The sequence below is a fragment of the Hyla sarda genome, unplaced genomic scaffold (genome assembly GCF_029499605.1).
Source record: "Hyla sarda isolate aHylSar1 unplaced genomic scaffold, aHylSar1.hap1 scaffold_188, whole genome shotgun sequence".
Lineage (NCBI taxonomy): Eukaryota > Metazoa > Chordata > Amphibia > Anura > Hylidae > Hyla > Hyla sarda.
This window is the reverse complement of record NW_026608532.1, coordinates 234,936-250,813: the sequence shown is the minus strand read 5'-3', so window position 1 is coordinate 250,813 and position 15,878 is coordinate 234,936. Positions and strand designations below refer to the sequence as shown.

General features: G+C 46.1%; 7 non-coding genes across 7 annotated transcripts; all 7 read right to left on the bottom strand.

The window, feature by feature from the left end:
* Positions 1–700: 700 nt before the first annotated feature.
* On the bottom strand, positions 701–891 carry LOC130315516 (U2 spliceosomal RNA). Its single transcript, XR_008862996.1, has one exon. It is a non-coding gene; the product is annotated as a U2 spliceosomal RNA (small nuclear RNA).
* Positions 892–2,977: 2,086 nt separating this feature from the next.
* Positions 2,978–3,168, bottom strand: LOC130315626 (U2 spliceosomal RNA). Its single transcript, XR_008863095.1, has one exon. It is a non-coding gene; the product is annotated as a U2 spliceosomal RNA (small nuclear RNA).
* Positions 3,169–5,258: 2,090 nt separating this feature from the next.
* Positions 5,259–5,449, bottom strand: LOC130315515 (U2 spliceosomal RNA). Its single transcript, XR_008862995.1, has one exon. It is a non-coding gene; the product is annotated as a U2 spliceosomal RNA (small nuclear RNA).
* Positions 5,450–7,537: 2,088 nt separating this feature from the next.
* LOC130315514 (U2 spliceosomal RNA) lies at positions 7,538–7,728 on the bottom strand. Its single transcript, XR_008862994.1, has one exon. It is a non-coding gene; the product is annotated as a U2 spliceosomal RNA (small nuclear RNA).
* A 2,076-nt stretch (positions 7,729–9,804) lies between these two features.
* LOC130315512 (U2 spliceosomal RNA) lies at positions 9,805–9,995 on the bottom strand. Its single transcript, XR_008862992.1, has one exon. It is a non-coding gene; the product is annotated as a U2 spliceosomal RNA (small nuclear RNA).
* A 2,085-nt stretch (positions 9,996–12,080) lies between these two features.
* LOC130315511 (U2 spliceosomal RNA) lies at positions 12,081–12,271 on the bottom strand. Its single transcript, XR_008862991.1, has one exon. It is a non-coding gene; the product is annotated as a U2 spliceosomal RNA (small nuclear RNA).
* A 2,090-nt stretch (positions 12,272–14,361) lies between these two features.
* LOC130315510 (U2 spliceosomal RNA) lies at positions 14,362–14,552 on the bottom strand. Its single transcript, XR_008862990.1, has one exon. It is a non-coding gene; the product is annotated as a U2 spliceosomal RNA (small nuclear RNA).
* Positions 14,553–15,878: the final 1,326 nt, after the last annotated feature.

Sequence of the window (15,878 nt, the reverse complement as noted above, 5' to 3'; positions counted from 1 at the left end):
ATTTAGCAAGGGCCTCGCACCTTCTGATGCATCAGGTAGGTGCACAATAGCATAGCCTAACCCTCTGTACTTTGGTCTATATTGATGCGGGACATAGACAGCCAGCTGATGACCAATCCATTAGTGCAATGGATGGCTGGAAGCATTTGTCTTTGCCTTTGCAATACCACAGAAGCAATGCATGGTCAATGTACAGCAATGACACACCTGTGTGAACAGCCAGGAGACCCCCCCCCCCCCATGTTATGTTACATAGTTACATAGTTAGTACGGTCGAAAAAAGACATATGTCCATCAAGTTCAACCAGGGAATTAAGGGGTAGGGGTGTGGCGCGATATTGGGGAAGGGATGAGATTTTATATTTCTTCATAAGCATTAATCTTATTTTGTCAATTAGGAACATTCAGCACCCACCCGCTATCAAGGCAGCTGCCTATCATGTCATGCCCTACCTGCACAGGTGTGCTGGCTACTCAAATGATCCAATTAAGGAGGCCATTTAGTCAGCAGCAGCAGAAGTCCTGTGCCTGGACGCTCCAACAGCGGCCAGACACAAGCAGAAGCAGAAGCAGCAGCAGCACCACCTTTTGTTTTTTGGCTGCAGCAGCAGCAGCAGCAAGGCCCACAGGGCTGGCTAGCTGGCTAGCCAGCAAGCAGGTAGCAATGAAAGTAGGAATCTTTCTTTTTAACCCTGTAAGGGGGTGGTGCACTGTACCCGAAGATACTGCCATATCGGGTCAATGCATAGGGCGACGGAAGCAAGCTTCGAAATCGGCCCCCGTTCTCAAAAATCCATTTAATATATGGTCCCCAGATAGGGGACGTATCAGATATTAAACTGATAAGAACAGATACTACACTTGATCTTAGCCAAAAGGCCGAGAAGCGATAACCGTGAAAGGGGCGGGCCCAACAAGGTCCCCTTCATGGGCACTATCACTGCTTGCTGTCAGGGAGGCTGCCAGACAATTTTCCATGCACACTCTGGGCTGGGGGGCAGTCAACCACCAGTACACACAGCAGAACCTAAACCCATACCATTATTGCTAAGCAGCAAGACAGGGGCCCATTGCACTCCCACGGGGCTTTTTTAAATGCAATCCATAACCCGGATTTGCCAGGAACCCTTCTTACTCCTCCTACTTGCATGTGACACTGGGCTTAGGATCTGCATAGGAAACACACACACAAGCACACACCTACCTTTGTTGCCTGCAGATGCCTCCTTGGCTGTCCCCAAACGGTATCAAACCAACACCCACGGGAAGCTGTAAGCATAGAGGACATGCCTGCACCCCATTGGACTTACCTGTGTGGGTTAAACCCGGGTTATTTGACAACCTATGGCGGTGATGGTTCTGCTCAGGCAGAGCAGTGCTGATGCTCCTCATAAAGCTGTCGCTGCTGTGAAGGTTCTAGGTGACATCACAAATCCCTATGGTTACATACACAACAAAGCTGGGTTGTTGTTGTTTACACTCTGCAAGGCCTGTGGAAGTGAGTGACATCATAGCACTGTAGTTCTGAGGGTTCTAGATGGATGCAACAATCTCCTGTTGCTTCTATGAAGGCCATAATAGACGACATCACCAAACAGCTCCATAGTCACATACACAGCAAAGGAGAGATGTTGTTTACACCTAGTGATGTCAGTGGTATTGAGTGACATCACAGCACAGTGCTAAGGCTCCTGGGCCTGGACACAGCAGCGGCTGCAATATCTCAACGGAGAATACGTTTATATATATGTGTGTGTGTGCGCGTATATATATATATATATATATATATATATATATATATATATATATTCTCCGCCGAAATCACTTTTAAACCCATTTCCACCTTTTTTTCCCTTCTCTTCCTCTTACTTTTTTTTCACGTTTTTTTACGTTTTTCTCCTTTTCGCCTCTTTTCTGGGCGTATTATTCTTCTTTTTCTTCTTTTTTTTCGTCTAATGCATACCCCATCAGTGCAGCAATGCTTATTCAATACCGCCAGCAGATGGAGACACTGGGGGATAATTTTCTAAGGATTTATGCTGATTTTTCCTGTCTGAATTTGTCGCACAGAAAGTTGCAGGCCAAATATGTGTGACATTTCTGCGACTTTAGCTTCTAGAGCATTTTTACAACATTATACATAGGTGCTGAATACATAAAAAGCGACTGTTCAGCGACAGACAAGTCGCATCGGCTGAAAGTAGGCCAGAATGTCAGTCCATGTTGGAGCAGGTTTAGATACAGTCTAAAGCATAGATCTCAAAGTCTGTGCACAGAATTTAGCAAGGGCCTCGCACCTTCTGATGCATCAGGTAGGTGCACAATAGCATAGCCTAACCCTCTGTACTTTGGTCTATATTGATGCGGGACATAGACAGCCAGCTGATGACCAATCCATTAGTGCAATCGATGGCTGGAAGCATTTGTCTTTGCCTTTGCAATACCACAGAAGCAATGCATGGTCAATGTACAGCAATGACACACCTGTGTGAACAGCCAGGAGACCCCCCCCCCCCCATGTTATGTTACATAGTTACATAGTTAGTACGGTCGAAAAAAGACATATGTCCATCAAGTTCAACCAGGGAATTAAGGGGTAGGGGTGTGGCGCGATATTGGGGAAGGGATGAGATTTTATATTTCTTCATAAGCATTAATCTTATTTTGTCAATTAGGAACATTCAGCACCCACCCGCTATCAAGGCAGCTGCCTATCATGTCATGCCCTACCTGCACAGGTGTGCTGGCTACTCAAATGATCCAATTAAGGAGGCCATTTAGTCAGCAGCAGCAGAAGTCCTGTGCCTGGACGCTCCAACAGCGGCCAGACACAAGCAGAAGCAGAAGCAGCAGCAGCACCACCTTTTGTTTTTTGGCTGCAGCAGCAGCAGCAGCAAGGCCCACAGGGCTGGCTAGCTGGCTAGCCAGCAAGCAGGTAGCAATGAAAGTAGGAATCTTTCTTTTTAACCCTGTAAGGGGGTGGTGCACTGTACCCGAAGATACTGCCATATCGGGTCAATGCATAGGGCGACGGAAGTAAGCTTCGAAATCGGCCCCCGTTCTCAAAAATCCATTTAATATATGGTCCCCAGATAGGGGACGTATCAGATATTAAACTGATAAGAACAGATACTACACTTGATCTTAGCCAAAAGGCCGAGAAGCGATAACCGTGAAAGGGGCGGGCCCAACAAGGTCCCCTTCATGGGCACTATCACTGCTTGCTGTCAGGGAGGCTGCCAGACAATTTTCCATGCACACTCTGGGCTGGGGGGCAGTCAACCACCAGTACACACAGCAGAACCTAAACCCATACCATTATTGCTAAGCAGCAAGACAGGGGCCCATTGCACTCCCACGGGGCCTTTTTAAATGCAATCCATAACCCGGATTTGCCAGGAACCCTTCTTACTCCTCCTACTTGCATGTGACACTGGGCTTAGGATCTGCATAGGAAACACACACACAAGCACACACCTACCTTTGTTGCCTGCAGATGCCTCCTTGGCTGTCCCCAAACGGTATCAAACCAACACCCACGGGAAGCTGTAAGCATAGAGGACATGCCTGCACCCCATTGGACTTACCTGTGTGGGTTAAACCCGGGTTATTTGACAACCTATGGCGGTGATGGTTCTGCTCAGGCAGAGCAGTGCTGATGCTCCTCATAAAGCTGTCGCTGCTGTGAAGGTTCTAGGTGACATCACAAATCCCTATGGTTACATACACAACAAAGCTGGGTTGTTGTTGTTTACACTCTGCAAGGCCTGTGGAAGTGAGTGACATCATAGCACTGTAGTTCTGAGGGTTCTAGATGGATGCAACAATCTCCTGTTGCTTCTATGAAGGCCATAATAGACGACATCACCAAACAGCTCCATAGTCACATACACAGCAAAGGAGAGATGTTGTTTACACCTAGTGATGTCAGTGGTATTGAGTGACATCACAGCACAGTGCTAAGGCTCCTGGGCCTGGACACAGCAGCGGCTGCAATATCTCAACGGAGAATACGTTTATATATATGTGTGTGTGTGCGCGTATATATATATATATATATATATATATATATATATATATATATATATTCTCCGCCGAAATCACTTTTAAACCCATTTCCACCTTTTTTTCCCTTCTCTTCCTCTTACTTTTTTTTCACGTTTTTTTACGTTTTTCTCCTTTTCGCCTCTTTTCTGGGCGTATTATTCTTCTTTTTCTTCTTTTTTTTCGTCTAATGCATACCCCATCAGTGCAGCAATGCTTATTCAATACCGCCAGCAGATGGAGACACTGGGGGATAATTTTCTAAGGATTTATACTGATTTTTCCTGTCTGAATTTGTCGCACAGAAAGTTGCAGGCCAAATATGTGTGACATTTCTGCGACTTTAGCTTCTAGAGCATTTTTACAACATTATACATAGGTGCTGAATACATAAAAAGCGACTGTTCAGCGACAGACAAGTCGCATCGGCTGAAAGTAGGCCAGAATGTCAGTCCATGTTGGAGCAGGTTTAGATACAGTCTAAAGCATAGATCTCAAAGTCTGTGCACAGAATTTAGCAAGGGCCTCGCACCTTCTGATGCATCAGGTAGGTGCACAATAGCATAGCCTAACCCTCTGTACTTTGGTCTATATTGATGCGGGACATAGACAGCCAGCTGATGACCAATCCATTAGTGCAATGGATGGCTGGAAGCATTTGTCTTTGCCTTTGCAATACCACAGAAGCAATGCATGGTCAATGTACAGCAATGACACACCTGTGTGAACAGCCAGGAGACCCCCCCCCCCCCCCATGTTATGTTACATAGTTACATAGTTAGTACGGTCGAAAAAAGACATATGTCCATCAAGTTCAACCAGGGAATTAAGGGGTAGGGGTGTGGCGCGATATTGGGGAAGGGATGAGATTTTATATTTCTTCATAAGCATTAATCTTATTTTGTCAATTAGGAACATTCAGCACCCACCCGCTATCAAGGCAGCTGCCTATCATGTCATGCCCTACCTGCACAGGTGTGCTGGCTACTCAAATGATCCAATTAAGGAGGCCATTTAGTCAGCAGCAGCAGAAGTCCTGTGCCTGGACGCTCCAACAGCGGCCAGACACAAGCAGAAGCAGAAGCAGCAGCAGCACCACCTTTTGTTTTTTGGCTGCAGCAGCAGCAGCAGCAAGGCCCACAGGGCTGGCTAGCTGGCTAGCCAGCAAGCAGGTAGCAATGAAAGTAGGAATCTTTCTTTTTAACCCTGTAAGGGGGTGGTGCACTGTACCCGAAGATACTGCCATATCGGGTCAATGCATAGGGCGACGGAAGCAAGCTTCGAAATCGGCCCCCGTTCTCAAAAATCCATTTAATATATGGTCCCCAGATAGGGGACGTATCAGATATTAAACTGATAAGAACAGATACTACACTTGATCTTAGCCAAAAGGCCGAGAAGCGATAACCGTGAAAGGGGCGGGCCCAACAAGGTCCCCTTCATGGGCACTATCACTGCTTGCTGTCAGGGAGGCTGCCAGACAATTTTCCATGCACACTCTGGGCTGGGGGGCAGTCAACCACCAGTACACACAGCAGAACCTAAACCCATACCATTATTGCTAAGCAGCAAGACAGGGGCCCATTGCACTCCCACGGGGCCTTTTTAAATGCAATCCATAACCCGGATTTGCCAGGAACCCTTCTTACTCCTCCTACTTGCATGTGACACTGGGCTTAGGATCTGCATAGGAAACACACACACAAGCACACACCTACCTTTGTTGCCTGCAGATGCCTCCTTGGCTGTCCCCAAACGGTATCAAACCAACACCCACGGGAAGCTGTAAGCATAGAGGACATGCCTGCACCCCATTGGACTTACCTGTGTGGGTTAAACCCGGGTTATTTGACAACCTATGGCGGTGATGGTTCTGCTCAGGCAGAGCAGTGCTGATGCTCCTCATAAAGCTGTCGCTGCTGTGAAGGTTCTAGGTGACATCACAAATCCCTATGGTTACATACACAACAAAGCTGGGTTGTTGTTGTTTACACTCTGCAAGGCCTGTGGAAGTGAGTGACATCATAGCACTGTAGTTCTGAGGGTTCTAGATGGATGCAACAATCTCCTGTTGCTTCTATGAAGGCCATAATAGACGACATCACCAAACAGCTCCATAGTCACATACACAGCAAAGGAGAGATGTTGTTTACACCTAGTGATGTCAGTGGTATTGAGTGACATCACAGCACAGTGCTAAGGCTCCTGGGCCTGGACACAGCAGCGGCTGCAATATCTCAACGGAGAATACGTTTATATATATGTGTGTGTGTGCGCGTATATATATATATATATATATATATATATATATATATATATTATATCTCCGCCGAAATCACTTTTAAACCCATTTCCACCTTTTTTTCCCTTCTCTTCCTCTTACTTTTTTTTCACGTTTTTTTACGTTTTTCTCCTTTTCGCCTCTTTTCTGGGCGTATTATTCTTCTTTTTCTTCTTTTTTTTCGTCTAATGCATACCCCATCAGTGCAGCAATGCTTATTCAATACCGCCAGCAGATGGAGACACTGGGGGATAATTTTCTAAGGATTTATACTGATTTTTCCTGTCTGAATTTGTCGCACAGAAAGTTGCAGGCCAAATATGTGTGACATTTCTGCGACTTTAGCTTCTAGAGCATTTTTACAACATTATACATAGGTGCTGAATACATAAAAAGCGACTGTTCAGCGACAGACAAGTCGCATCGGCTGAAAGTAGGCCAGAATGTCAGTCCATGTTGGAGCAGGTTTAGATACAGTCTAAAGCATAGATCTCAAAGTCTGTGCACAGAATTTAGCAAGGGCCTCGCACCTTCTGATGCATCAGGTAGGTGCACAATAGCATAGCCTAACCCTCTGTACTTTGGTCTATATTGATGCGGGACATAGACAGCCAGCTGATGACCAATCCATTAGTGCAATGGATGGCTGGAAGCATTTGTCTTTGCCTTTACAATACCACAGAAGCAATGCATGGTCAATGTACAGCAATGACACACCTGTGTGAACAGCCAGGAGACCCCCCCCCCCCCCCATGTTATGTTACATAGTTACATAGTTAGTACGGTCGAAAAAAGACATATGTCCATCAAGTTCAACCAGGGAATTAAGGGGTAGGGGTGTGGCGCGATATTGGGGAAGGGATGAGATTTTATATTTCTTCATAAGCATTAATCTTATTTTGTCAATTAGGAACATTCAGCACCCACCCGCTATCAAGGCAGCTGCCTATCATGTCATGCCCTACCTGCACAGGTGTGCTGGCTACTCAAATGATCCAATTAAGGAGGCCATTTAGTCAGCAGCAGCAGAAGTCCTGTGCCTGGACGCTCCAACAGCGGCCAGACACAAGCAGAAGCAGAAGCAGCAGCAGCACCACCTTTTGTTTTTTGGCTGCAGCAGCAGCAGCAGCAAGGCCCACAGGGCTGGCTAGCTGGCTAGCCAGCAAGCAGGTAGCAATGAAAGTAGGAATCTTTCTTTTTAACCCTGTAAGGGGGTGGTGCACTGTACCCGAAGATACTGCCATATCGGGTCAATGCATAGGGCGACGGAAGCAAGCTTCGAAATCGGCCCCCGTTCTCAAAAATCCATTTAATATATGGTCCCCAGATAGGGGACGTATCAGATATTAAACTGATAAGAACAGATACTACACTTGATCTTAGCCAAAAGGCCGAGAAGCGATAACCGTGAAAGGGGCGGGCCCAACAAGGTCCCCTTCATGGGCACTATCACTGCTTGCTGTCAGGGAGGCTGCCAGACAATTTTCCATGCACACTCTGGGCTGGGGGGCAGTCAACCACCAGTACACACAGCAGAACCTAAACCCATACCATTATTGCTAAGCAGCAAGACAGGGGCCCATTGCACTCCCACGGGGCCTTTTTAAATGCAATCCATAACCCGGATTTGCCAGGAACCCTTCTTACTCCTCCTACTTGCATGTGACACTGGGCTTAGGATCTGCATAGGAAACACACACACAAGCACACACCTACCTTTGTTGCCTGCAGATGCCTCCTTGGCTGTCCCCAAACGGTATCAAACCAACACCCACGGGAAGCTGTAAGCATAGAGGACATGCCTGCACCCCATTGGACTTACCTGTGTGGGTTAAACCCGGGTTATTTGACAACCTATGGCGGTGATGGTTCTGCTCAGGCAGAGCAGTGCTGATGCTCCTCATAAAGCTGTCGCTGCTGTGAAGGTTCTAGGTGACATCACAAATCCCTATGGTTACATACACAACAAAGCTGGGTTGTTGTTGTTTACACTCTGCAAGGCCTGTGGAAGTGAGTGACATCATAGCACTGTAGTTCTGAGGGTTCTAGATGGATGCAACAATCTCCTGTTGCTTCTATGAAGGCCATAATAGACGACATCACCAAACAGCTCCATAGTCACATACACAGCAAAGGAGAGATGTTGTTTACACCTAGTGATGTCAGTGGTATTGAGTGACATCACAGCACAGTGCTAAGGCTCCTGGGCCTGGACACAGCAGCGGCTGCAATATCTCAACGGAGAATACGTTTATATATATATGTGTGTGTGTGCGCGTATATATATATATATATATATATATATATATATTTCTCCGCCGAAATCACTTTTAAACCCATTTCCACCTTTTTTCCCTTCTCTTCCTCTTACTTTTTTTTCACGTTTTTTTACGTTTTTCTCCTTTTCGCCTCTTTTCTGGGCGTATTATTCTTCTTTTTCTTCTTTTTTTTCGTCTAATGCATACCCCATCAGTGCAGCAATGCTTATTCAATACCGCCAGCAGATGGAGACACTGGGGGATAATTTTCTAAGGATTTATACTGATTTTTCCTGTCTGAATTTGTCGCACAGAAAGTTGCAGGCCAAATATGTGTGACATTTCTGCGACTTTAGCTTCTAGAGCATTTTTACAACATTATACATAGGTGCTGAATACATAAAAAGCGACTGTTCAGCGACAGACAAGTCGCATCGGCTGAAAGTAGGCCAGAATGTCAGTCCATGTTGGAGCAGGTTTAGATACAGTCTAAAGCATAGATCTCAAAGTCTGTGCACAGAATTTAGCAAGGGCCTCGCACCTTCTGATGCATCAGGTAGGTGCACAATAGCATAGCCTAACCCTCTGTACTTTGGTCTATATTGATGCGGGACATAGACAGCCAGCTGATGACCAATCCATTAGTGCAATGGATGGCTGGAAGCATTTGTCTTTGCCTTTGCAATACCACAGAAGCAATGCATGGTCAATGTACAGCAATGACACACCTGTGTGAACAGCCAGGAGACCCCCCCCCCCCCATGTTATGTTACATAGTTACATAGTTAGTACGGTCGAAAAAAGACATATGTCCATCAAGTTCAACCAGGGAATTAAGGGGTAGGGGTGTGGCGCGATATTGGGGAAGGGATGAGATTTTATATTTCTTCATAAGCATTAATCTTATTTTGTCAATTAGGAACATTCAGCACCCACCCGCTATCAAGGCAGCTGCCTATCATGTCATGCCCTACCTGCACAGGTGTGCTGGCTACTCAAATGATCCAATTAAGGAGGCCATTTAGTCAGCAGCAGCAGAAGTCCTGTGCCTGGACGCTCCAACAGCGGCCAGACACAAGCAGCAGCAGAAGCAGCAGCAGCACCACCTTTTGTTTTTTGGCTGCAGCAGCAGCAGCAGCAAGGCCCACAGGGCTGGCTAGCTGGCTAGCCAGCAAGCAGGTAGCAATGAAAGTAGGAATCTTTCTTTTTAACCCTGTAAGGGGGTGGTGCACTGTACCCGAAGATACTGCCATATCGGGTCAATGCATAGGGCGACGGAAGCAAGCTTCGAAATCGGCCCCCGTTCTCAAAAATCCATTTAATATATGGTCCCCAGATAGGGGACGTATCAGATATTAAACTGATAAGAACAGATACTACACTTGATCTTAGCCAAAAGGCCGAGAAGCGATAACCGTGAAAGGGGCGGGCCCAACAAGGTCCCCTTCATGGGCACTATCACTGCTTGCTGTCAGGGAGGCTGCCAGACAATTTTCCATGCACACTCTGGGCTGGGGGGCAGTCAACCACCAGTACACACAGCAGAACCTAAACCCATACCATTATTGCTAAGCAGCAAGACAGGGGCCCATTGCACTCCCACGGGGCCTTTTTAAATGCAATCCATAACCCGGATTTGCCAGGAACCCTTCTTACTCCTCCTACTTGCATGTGACACTGGGCTTAGGATCTGCATAGGAAACACACACACAAGCACACACCTACCTTTGTTGCCTGCAGATGCCTCCTTGGCTGTCCCCAAACGGTATCAAACCAACACCCACGGGAAGCTGTAAGCATAGAGGACATGCCTGCACCCCATTGGACTTACCTGTGTGGGTTAAACCCGGGTTATTTGACAACCTATGGCGGTGATGGTTCTGCTCAGGCAGAGCAGTGCTGATGCTCCTCATAAAGCTGTCGCTGCTGTGAAGGTTCTAGGTGACATCACAAATCCCTATGGTTACATACACAACAAAGCTGGGTTGTTGTTGTTTACACTCTGCAAGGCCTGTGGAAGTGAGTGACATCATAGCACTGTAGTTCTGAGGGTTCTAGATGGATGCAACAATCTCCTGTTGCTTCTATGAAGGCCATAATAGACGACATCACCAAACAGCTCCATAGTCACATACACAGCAAAGGAGAGATGTTGTTTACACCTAGTGATGTCAGTGGTATTGAGTGACATCACAGCACAGTGCTAAGGCTCCTGGGCCTGGACACAGCAGCGGCTGCAATATCTCAACGGAGAATACGTTTATATATATGTGTGTGTGTGCGCGTATATATATATATATATATATATATATATATATATATATATATATTCTCCGCCGAAATCACTTTTAAACCCATTTCCACCTTCTTTTCCCTTCTCTTCCTCTTACTTTTTTTTCACGTTTTTTTACGTTTTTCTCCTTTTCGCCTCTTTTCTGGGCGTATTATTCTTCTTTTTCTTCTTTTTTTTCGTCTAATGCATACCCCATCAGTGCAGCAATGCTTATTCAATACCGCCAGCAGATGGAGACACTGGGGGATAATTTTCTAAGGATTTATACTGATTTTTCCTGTCTGAATTTGTCGCACAGAAAGTTGCAGGCCAAATATGTGTGACATTTCTGCGACTTTAGCTTCTAGAGCATTTTTACAACATTATACATAGGTGCTGAATACATAAAAAGCGACTGTTCAGCGACAGACAAGTCGCATCGGCTGAAAGTAGGCCAGAATGTCAGTCCATGTTGGAGCAGGTTTAGATACAGTCTAAAGCATAGATCTCAAAGTCTGTGCACAGAATTTAGCAAGGGCCTCGCACCTTCTGATGCATCAGGTAGGTGCACAATAGCATAGCCTAACCCTCTGTACTTTGGTCTATATTGATGCGGGACATAGACAGCCAGCTGATGACCAATCCATTAGTGCAATGGATGGCTGGAAGCATTTGTCTTTGCCTTTGCAATACCACAGAAGCAATGCATGGTCAATCTACAGCAATGACACACCTGTGTGAACAGCCAGGAGACCCCCCCCCCCCATGTTATGTTACATAGTTACATAGTTAGTACGGTCGAAAAAAGACATATGTCCATCAAGTTCAACCAGGGAATTAAGGGGTAGGGGTGTGGCGCGATATTGGGGAAGGGATGAGATTTTATATTTCTTCATAAGCATTAATCTTATTTTGTCAATTAGGAACATTCAGCACCCACCCGCTATCAAGGCAGCTGCCTATCATGTCATGCCCTACCTGCACAGGTGTGCTGGCTACTCAAATGATCCAATTAAGGAGGCCATTTAGTCAGCAGCAGCAGAAGTCCTGTGCCTGGACGCTCCAACAGCGGCCAGACACAAGCAGAAGCAGAAGCAGCAGCAGCACCACCTTTTGTTTTTTGGCTGCAGCAGCAGCAGCAGCAAGGCCCACAGGGCTGGCTAGCTGGCTAGCCAGCAAGCAGGTAGCAATGAAAGTAGGAATCTTTCTTTTTAACCCTGTAAGGGGGTGGTGCACTGTACCCGAAGATACTGCCATATCGGGTCAATGCATAGGGCGACGGAAGCAAGCTTCGAAATCGGCCCCCGTTCTCAAAAATCCATTTAATATATGGTCCCCAGATAGGGGACGTATCAGATATTAAACTGATAAGAACAGATACTACACTTGATCTTAGCCAAAAGGCCGAGAAGCGATAACCGTGAAAGGGGCGGGCCCAACAAGGTCCCCTTCATGGGCACTATCACTGCTTGCTGTCAGGGAGGCTGCCAGACAATTTTCCATGCACACTCTGGGCTGGGGGGCAGTCAACCACCAGTACACACAGCAGAACCTAAACCCATACAATTATTGCTAAGCAGCAAGACAGGGGCCCATTGCACTCCCACGGGGCCTTTTTAAATGCAATCCATAACCCGGATTTGCCAGGAACCCTTCTTACTCCTCCTACTTGCATGTGACACTGGGCTTAGGATCTGCATAGGAAACACACACACAAGCACACACCTACCTTTGTTGCCTGCAGATGCCTCCTTGGCTGTCCCCAAACGGTATCAAACCAACACCCACGGGAAGCTGTAAGCATAGAGGACATGCCTGCACCCCATTGGACTTACCTGTGTGGGTTAAACCCGGGTTATTTGACAACCTATGGCGGTGATGGTTCTGCTCAGGCAGAGCAGTGCTGATGCTCCTCATAAAGCTGTCGCTGCTGTGAAGGTTCTAGGTGACATCACAAATCCCTATGGTTACATACACAACAAAGCTGGGTTGTTGTTGTTTACACTCTGCAAGGCCTGTGGAAGTGAGTGACATCATAGCACTGTAGTTCTGAGGGTTCTAGATGGATGCAACAATCTCCTGTTGCTTCTATGAAGGCCATAATAGACGACATCACCAAACAGCTCCATAGTCACATACACAGCAAAGGAGAGATGTTGTTTACACCTAGTGATGTCAGTGGTATTGAGTGACATCACAGCACAGTGCTAAGGCTCCTGGGCCTGGACACAGCAGCGGCTGCAATATCTCAACGGAGAATACGTTTATATATATGTGTGTGTGTGCGCGTATATATATATATATATATATATATATATATATATATATATATATATATATTCTCCGCCGAAATCACTTTTAAACCCATTTCCACCTTTTTTTCCCTTCTCTTCCTCTTACTTTTTTTTCACGTTTTTTTACGTTTTTCTCCTTTTCGCCTCTTTTCTGGGCGTATTATTCTTCTTTTTCTTCTTTTTTTTCGTCTAATGCATACCCCATCAGTGCAGCAATGCTTATTCAATACCGCCAGCAGATGGAGACACTGGGGGATAATTTTCTAAGGATTTATACTTATTTTTCCTGTCTGAATTTGTCGCACAGAAAGTTGCAGGCCAAATATGTGTGACATTTCTGCGACTTTAGCTTCTAGAGCATTTTTACAACATTATACATAGGTGCTGAATACATAAAAAGCGACTGTTCAGCGACAGACAAGTCGCATCGGCTGAAAGTAGGCCAGAATGTCAGTCCATGTTGGAGCAGGTTTAGATACAGTCTAAAGCATAGATCTCAAAGTCTGTGCACAGAATTTAGCAAGGGCCTCGCACCTTCTGATGCATCAGGTAGGTGCACAATAGCATAGCCTAACCCTCTGTACTTTGGTCTATATTGATGCGGGACATAGACAGCCAGCTGATGACCAATCCATTAGTGCAATGGATGGCTGGAAGCATTTGTCTTTGCCTTTGCAATACCACAGAAGCAATGCATGGTCAATCTACAGCAATGACACACCTGTGTGAACAGCCAGGAGACCCCCCCCCCCATGTTATGTTACATAGTTACATAGTTAGTACGGTCGAAAAAAGACATATGTCCATCAAGTTCAACCAGGGAATTAAGGGGTAGGGGTGTGGCGCGATATTGGGGAAGGGATGAGATTTTATATTTCTTCATAAGCATTAATCTTATTTTGTCAATTAGGAACATTCAGCACCCACCCGCTATCAAGGCAGCTGCCTATCATGTCATGCCCTACCTGCACAGGTGTGCTGGCTACTCAAATGATCCAATTAAGGAGGCCATTTAGTCAGCAGCAGCAGAAGTCCTGTGCCTGGACGCTCCAACAGCGGCCAGACACAAGCAGAAGCAGAAGCAGCAGCAGCACCACCTTTTGTTTTTTGGCTGCAGCAGCAGCAGCAGCAAGGCCCACAGGGCTGGCTAGCTGGCTAGCCAGCAAGCAGGTAGCAATGAAAGTAGGAATCTTTCTTTTTAACCCTGTAAGGGGGTGGTGCACTGTACCCGAAGATACTGCCATATCGGGTCAATGCATAGGGCGACGGAAGCAAGCTTCGAAATCGGCCCCCGTTCTCAAAAATCCATTTAATATATGGTCCCCAGATAGGGGACGTATCAGATATTAAACTGATAAGAACAGATACTACACTTGATCTTAGCCAAAAGGCCGAGAAGCGATAACCGTGAAAGGGGCGGGCCCAACAAGGTCCCCTTCATGGGCACTATCACTGCTTGCTGTCAGGGAGGCTGCCAGACAATTTTCCATGCACACTCTGGGCTGGGGGGCAGTCAACCACCAGTACACACAGCAGAACCTAAACCCATACAATTATTGCTAAGCAGCAAGACAGGGGCCCATTGCACTCCCACGGGGCCTTTTTAAATGCAATCCATAACCCGGATTTGCCAGGAACCCTTCTTACTCCTCCTACTTGCATGTGACACTGGGCTTAGGATCTGCATAGGAAACACACACACAAGCACACACCTACCTTTGTTGCCTGCAGATGCCTCCTTGGCTGTCCCCAAACGGTATCAAACCAACACCCACGGGAAGCTGTAAGCATAGAGGACATGCCTGCACCCCATTGGACTTACCTGTGTGGGTTAAACCCGGGTTATTTGACAACCTATGGCGGTGATGGTTCTGCTCAGGCAGAGCAGTGCTGATGCTCCTCATAAAGCTGTCGCTGCTGTGAAGGTTCTAGGTGACATCACAAATCCCTATGGTTACATACACAACAAAGCTGGGTTGTTGTTGTTTACACTCTGCAAGGCCTGTGGAAGTGAGTGACATCATAGCACTGTAGTTCTGAGGGTTCTAGATGGATGCAACAATCTCCTGTTGCTTCTATGAAGGCCATAATAGACGACATCACCAAACAGCTCCATAGTCACATACACAGCAAAGGAGAGATGTTGTTTACACCTAGTGATGTCAGTGGTATTGAGTGACATCACAGCACAGTGCTAAGGCTCCTGGGCCTGGACACAGCAGCGGCTGCAATATCTCAACGGAGAATACGTTTATATATATGTGTGTGTGTGCGCGTATATATATATATATATATATATATATATATATATATATATTTCTCCGCCGAAATCACTTTTAAACCCATTTCCACCTTTTTTTCCCTTCTCTTCCTCTTACTTTTTTTTCACGTTTTTTTACGTTTTTCTCCTTTTCGCCTCTTTTCTGGGCGTATTATTCTTCTTTTTCTTCTTTTTTTTCGTCTAATGCATACCCCATCAGTGCAGCAATGCTTATTCAATACCGCCAGCAGATGGAGACACTGGGGGATAATTTTCTAAGGATTTATACTTATTTTTCCTGTCTGAATTTGTCGCACAGAAAGTTGCAGGCCAAATATGTGTGACATTTCTGCGACTTTAGCTTCTAGAGCATTTTTACAACATTATACATAGGTGCTGAATACATAAAAAGCGACTGTTCAGCGACAGACAAGTCGCATCGGCTGAAAGTAGGCCAGAATGTCAGTCC